This window comes from Anopheles ziemanni (genome assembly GCF_943734765.1).
Source record: "Anopheles ziemanni chromosome X unlocalized genomic scaffold, idAnoZiCoDA_A2_x.2 X_unloc_60, whole genome shotgun sequence".
Taxonomy (NCBI): domain Eukaryota; kingdom Metazoa; phylum Arthropoda; class Insecta; order Diptera; family Culicidae; genus Anopheles; species Anopheles ziemanni.
This window is the reverse complement of record NW_026689830.1, coordinates 86,722-93,805: the sequence shown is the minus strand read 5'-3', so window position 1 is coordinate 93,805 and position 7,084 is coordinate 86,722.

The window sequence follows — 7,084 nt, the reverse complement described above, 5'->3', positions numbered from 1 at the left end:
GCTGCGAGATGAATGGGATGCTGCATGGAGATGAATCTTGATCTTCTTCATCTCCCATCTTAATACAGCATCCCTACTTAAAAGCATCTCGGACTTAGTCGATTTTTCATAAATTCTAAGAAAAACATATGTTAGGATGCTGCGAGATGAATGGGATGCTGCATGTAGATAAATCTTGATCTTCTTCATCTCCCATCTCAAAACAGCATCCCTTCTTGAAGGCATCTCGGACTTAGTCGATTTTTCATAAATTCTAAGAAAAACATATGTTAGGATGCTGCGAGATGAATGAGATGCTGCATGGAGATGAATCTTGATCTCCATCATCTCCCATCTTAATACAGCATCCCTACTTAAAGGCATCTCGGACTTAGTCGATTTTTCATAAATTCTAAGAAATTCATATGTTAGGATGCTGAGAGATGAATGGGATGCTGCATGTAGATAAATCTTGATCTTCTTCATCTCCCATCTCAAAACAGCATCCCTACTTAAAGGCATCTCGGACTTAGTCGATTTTTCATAAATTCTAAAAAAAAAACATATGTTAGGATGCTGCGAGATGAATGGGATGCTGCATGGAGATGAATCTTGATCTTTTTCACCTCCCATATTAATACAGCATCCCTACTTAAAGGCATCTCGAACTTAGTTGATTTTTCATAAATTCTAAGAAAATCATATGTTAGGATGCTGCGAGATGAATGGGATGCTGCATGGGGAAGAATCTTGATCTTCTTCATCTCCCATCTTAATACAGCATCCCTACTTAAAGGCATCTCGGACTTAGTCGATTTTTCATAAATTCTAAGAAAAACATATGTTAGGATGCTGCGAGATGAATGGGATGCTGCATGTAGATAAATCTTGATCTTCTTCATCTCCCATCTCAAAACAGCATCCCTACTTAAAGGCATTTCGGACTAAGTCGATTTTTCATAAATTCTAAGAAAAACATATGTTAGGATGCTGCGAGATGAATGGGATGTTGCATGGAGATGTATCTTGATCTCCTACATCTCCCATCTCAATACAGCATCCCTACCTAAAGGCATCTCGGACTTAGTCGATTTTTCATAAATTCTAAGAAAAACATATGTTAGGATGCTGGGAGATGAATGGGATGCTGCATGGAGATGAATCTTGATCTTCTACATCTCCCATCTCAATACAGCATCCCTACTTAAAGGCATCTCGGACTTAGTCGATTTTTCATAAATTCTAAGAAAAACATATGTTAGGATGCTGCGAGATGTATGGGATGCTGCATGGAGATGAATCTTGATCTTCTACATCTCCCATCTTAATACAGCATCCCTACTTAAAGCCATCTCGGACTTAGTCGATTTTTCATAAATTCATAGAAATTCATATGTTAGGATGCTGCGAGATGAATGGGATGCTGCATGGAGATGCATCTTGATCTCCTACATCTACCATCTTAATACAGCATCCCTACTTAAAGCCATCTCGGACTTAGTCGATTTTTCATAAATTCTTAGAAATTCATATGTTAGGATTCTGCGAGATGAATGGGATGCTGCATGGAGATGAATCTTGATCTCCTACATCTCTCATCTCAATACAGCATCCCTACTTAAAGCCATCTCGGACTTAGTCGATTTTTCATAAATTCTAAGAAAAACATATGTTAGGATGCTGCGAGATGAATGGGATGCTGCATGGAGATGAATCTTGATCTTCTTCATCTCTCATCTTAATACAGCATCCCTACTTAAAGGCATCTCGGACTTAGTCGATTTTTCATAAATTATAAGAAAAACATATGTTAGGATGCTGCGCGATGAATGGGATGCTGCATGGAGATGAATCTTGATCTTCTTCATCTCCCATCTCAATACAGCATCCCTTCTTGAAGGCATCTCGGACTTAGTCAATTTTTCATAAATTCTAAGAAATTCATATGAAAGGATGCTGCGAGATGAATGGGATGCTGCATAGAGATGAATCTCGATCTTCTTCATCTCCCATCTCAATACAGCATCCATTCTTAAAGGCATCTCGGACTTAGTCGATTTTTCATAAATTCTAAGAAATTCATATGTTAGGATGCTGGGAGATGAATGGGATGCTGCATGCAGATGAATATTGATCTCCTACATCTCTCATCTCAATACAGCATCCCTACTTAAAGCCATCTCGGACTTAGTCGATTTTTCATAAATTCTAAGAAAATCATATGTTAGGATGCTGCGAGATGAATGAGATGCTGCATTGAGATGAATCTTGATCTTCTCCATCTCCCATCTTAATACAACATCCCTTCTTGAAGGCATCTCGGACTTAGTCGATTTTTCATAAATTCATAGAAATTCATATGTTAGGATGCTGGGAGATGAATGGGATGCTGCATGGAGATGAATCTTGATCTTCTACATCTCCCATCTTAATACAGCATCCCTATTTAAAGGCATCTCGGACTTAGTCGATTTTTCATAAATTCTAAGAAAAACATATGTAAGGATGCTGCGAGATGAATGGGATGCTGCATGGAGATGAATCTTGATCTCCTTCATCTCCCATCTCAATACAGCATCCCTGCTTAAATGCATCTCGGACTTAGTCGATTTTTCATAAATTCTAAGAAAAACACATGTTAGGATGCTGTAAGATGAATAGGATGCTGCATGGAGATGAATCTTGATCTTCTTCATCTCCAATCTTAATACAGCATCCCTACTTAAATGCATCTCGGACTTAGTCTATTTTTCATAAATTCTAAGAAAAACATATGTTAGGATGCTGCGAGATGAAGGGAATGCTGCATGGAGATGAATCTTGATCTGCTTCATCTCCCATCTTAATACAGCATCCCTACTTAAAGGCATCTCGGACTTAGTCGATTTTTCATAAATTCTAAGAAAAACATATGTTAGGATGCTGCGAGATGAATGGGATGCTGCATGGAGATGAATCTTGATCTCCTACATCTCCCATCTTAATACAGCATCCCTACTTAAAAGCTTCTCGGACTTAGTCGATTTTTCATAAATTCTAAGAAATTCATATGTTAGGATGCTGGGAGATGAATGGGTTGCTGCATGGAGATGAATCTTGATCTCCTACATCTCCCATCTCAATACAGCATCCCTACTTAAGGGCATCTCGGACTTAGTCGATTTTTCATAAATTCTAAGAAATTCATATGTTAGGATGCTGGGAGATGAATGGGATGCTGCATGGAGATGAATCTTGATCTTCTTCATCTCCCATCTCGATACAGCATCCCTACTTAAAGGCATCTCGGACTTAGTCGATTTTTCATAAATTCTAAACAATTCATATGTTAGGATGCTGCGAGATGAATGGGATGCTGGATGGAGATGAATCTTGATCTTCTTCATCTCCCATCTCGATACAGCATCCCTACCTAAAGGCATCTCGGACTTAGTCGATTTTTCATAAATTCTAAACAATTCATATGTTAGGATGCTGCGAGATGAATGGGATGCTGCATGGAGATGAATCTTGATCTTCTTCATCTCCCATTTTAATACAGCATCCCTACTTAAAGGCATCTCGGACTTAGTCAATTTTTCATAAATTCTTAGAAATTCATATGTTAGGATGCTGCGAGATGAATGGGATGCTGCATGGAGATGAATCTTGATCTTCTACATCTCCCATCTCAATACAGCATCCCTACTTAAAGGCATCTCGGACTTAGTCGATTTTTCATAAATTCTAAGAAATTCATATGTTAATATGCTGCGAGATGAATGGGATGCTGCATGGAGATGAATCTTGATTTTCCTCATCTCCCATCTTAATACAGCATCCCTACTTAAAGGCATCTCGGACTTAGTCGATTTTTCATAAATTCTAAGAAATTCATATGTTAGGATGCTGGGAGATGAATGGGATGCTGCATGGAGATGAATCTTGATCTTCGTCACCTCCCATCTTAATACAGCATCCCTACTTAAAGGCATCTCGGACATAGTCGATTTTTCATAAATTCTAAGAAATTCATATGTTAGGATGCTGCGAGATGCATGGGATGCTGCATGGAGATGAATCTTGATCTTCTTCATCTCCCATCTCGATACAGCATCCCTACTTAAAGGCATCTCGGACTTAGTCGATTTTTCATTAATTCTAAAAAAAAAATATGTTAGGATGCTGCGAGATGAATGGGATGCTGCATGGAGATGAATCTTGATCTTCTTCATCTCCCATCCTAATACAGCATCCCTACTTAAAGGCATCTGGGACTTAGTCGATTTTTCAAAAATTCTAAGAAATTCATATGTTAGGATGCTGCGAGATGAATGGGATGCTGCATGGAGATGAATCTTGATCTTCTCCATCTCCCATCTTAATACAGCATCCCTACTTAAAGCCATCTCGGACTTAGTCGATTTTTCATAAATTCTAAGAAATTCATATGTTAGGATGCTGCGAGATGAATGGGATGCTGCATGGAGATGAATCTTGATCTCCTACATCTCTCATCTCAATACAGCATCCTTACTTAAAGCCATCTCGGACTTAGTCGATTTTTCATAAATTCATAGAAATTCATATGTTAGGATGCTGCGAGATGAATGGGATGCTGCATGCAGATGAATATTGATCTCCTACATCTCCCGTCTCAATACAGCATCCCTACTTAAAGGCATCTCGGACTTAGTCGATTTTTCATAAATTCATAGAAATTCATATGTTAGGATGCTGGGAGATGAATGGGATGCTGCATGGAGATGAATCTTGATCTCCTACATCTCTCATCTCAATACAGCATCCCTGCTTAAAGGCATCTCGGACTTAGTCGATTTTTCATAAATTCTAAGAAAAACATATGTTAGGATGCTGCAAGATGAATGGGATGCTGCATGGAGATAAATCTTGATCTTCTACATCTCCCATCTTAATACAGCATCCCTACAAAAAAGGCATCTCGGACTTAGTCGATTTTTCATAAATTCTAAGAAAAACATATGTAAGGATGCTGCGAGATGAATGGGATGCTGCACTGAGATGAATCTAGATATTCTTCATCTCCCATCTTAATACCGCATCCCTGCTTAAAGGCATCTCGGACTTAGTCGATTTTTCAAAAATTCTAAGAAAAACATATGTTAGGATGCTGCGAGATGAATGGGATGCTGCATGGAGATGAATCTTGATCTTCTTAATCTCCCATCTCAATACAGCATCCCTTCTTGAAGGCATCTCGGACTTAGTCGATTTTTCATAAATTCTAAGAAAAACATATGTTAGTATGCTGCGAGATGAATGGGATTCTGCATGGAGATAAATCTTGATCTTCTTCATCTCCCATCTTAATACAGCATCCCTACTTAAAGGCATCTCGGACTTAGTCGATTTTTCATAAATTCTAAGAAATTCATATGTTAGGATGCTGCGAGATGAATGGGATGCTGCATGGAGATGAATCTTGATCTTCTTCATCTCCCATCTTAATGCAGCATCCCTACTTAAAGGCATCTCGGACTTAGTCGATTTTTCATAAATTCTAAGAAAAACATATGTTAGGATGCTGCGAGATGAATTAGATGCTGCATGGAGATGAATCTTGATCTTCCTACATCTCCCATCTCAAAACAGCATCCCTACTTAAAGGCATCTCGAACTTAGTCGATTTTTCATAAATTCTAAGAAAAACATATGTTAGGATGCTGGGAGATGAATGGGATTCTGCATGGAGATAAATCTTGATCTTCTGCATCTCCCATCTTGATACAGCATCCCTACTTTAAGGCATCTTGGACTTAGTCGATTTTTCATAAATCCATAGAAATTCATATGTTAGGATGCTGCGAGATGAATGCGTTGCTGCATGGAGATGAATCTTGATCTTTTTCACCTCCCATCTTAATACAGCATCCCTACTTAAAGGCATCTCGAACTTAGTTGATTTTTAATAAAGTCTAAAAAAAACATATGTTAGGATGCTGCAAGATGAATGGGATGCTGCATGGAGATAAATCTTGATCTTCTACATCTCCCATCTTAATACAGCATCCCTACCTAAAGGCATCTCGGACTTAGTCGATTTTTCATAAATTCTAAGAAAAACATATGTAAGGATGCTGCGAGATGAATGGGATGCTGCACTGAGATGAATCTTGATATTCTTCATCTCCCATCTTAATACCGCATCCCTGCTTAAAGGCATCTCGGACTTAGTCGATTTTTCAAAAATTCTAAGAAAAACATATGTTAGGATGCTGCGAGATGAATGGGATGCTGCATGGAGATGAATCTTGATCTTCTTCATCTCCCATTTTAATACAGCATCCCTACTTAAAGGCATCTCGAACTTAGTTGATTTTTAATAAAGTCTAAAAAAAACATATGTTAGGATGCTGCGAGATGAATGGGATGCTGCATGGAGATGAACCTTGATCTTCTTCATCTCCCATCTTAATACAGCATCCCTACTTAAAGGCATCTCGGACTTAGTCGATTTTTCATTAATTCTAAGAAAAACATATGTTAGGATGCTGGTTGATGAATGGGATGCTGCATGGAGATGAACCTTGATCTTCTTCATCTCCCATCTTAATACAGCATCCCTACTTAAAGGCATCTCGGACTTAGTCGATTTTTCATTAATTCTAAGAAAAACATATGTTAGGATGCTGGTTGATGAATGGGATGCTGCATGGAGATGCATCTTGATCTTCTTCATCTCCCATCCTAATACAGCATCCCTACTTAAAGGCATCTCGGACTTAGTCGATATTTCATAAATTCTAAGAAAAAAATATGTAAGGATGCTGCGAGATGCATGGGATGCTGCATGGAGATAAATCTTGATCTTCTTCATCTCCCATTTCAATACAGCATCCCTACTTAAAGGCATCTCGGACTTAGTCGATTTTTCATAAATTCTAAGAAATTCATATGTTGGGATGCTGCGAGATGAATGGGATGCTGCATGGAGATAAATCTTGATCTTCTTCATCTCCCATCTTAATACAGCATCCCTACTTAAATGCATCTCGGACTTAGTCGATTTTTCATAAATTCATAGAAATTCATATGTTAGGATGCTGGGAGATGAATGGGATGCTGCATGGAGATGAATCTTGAT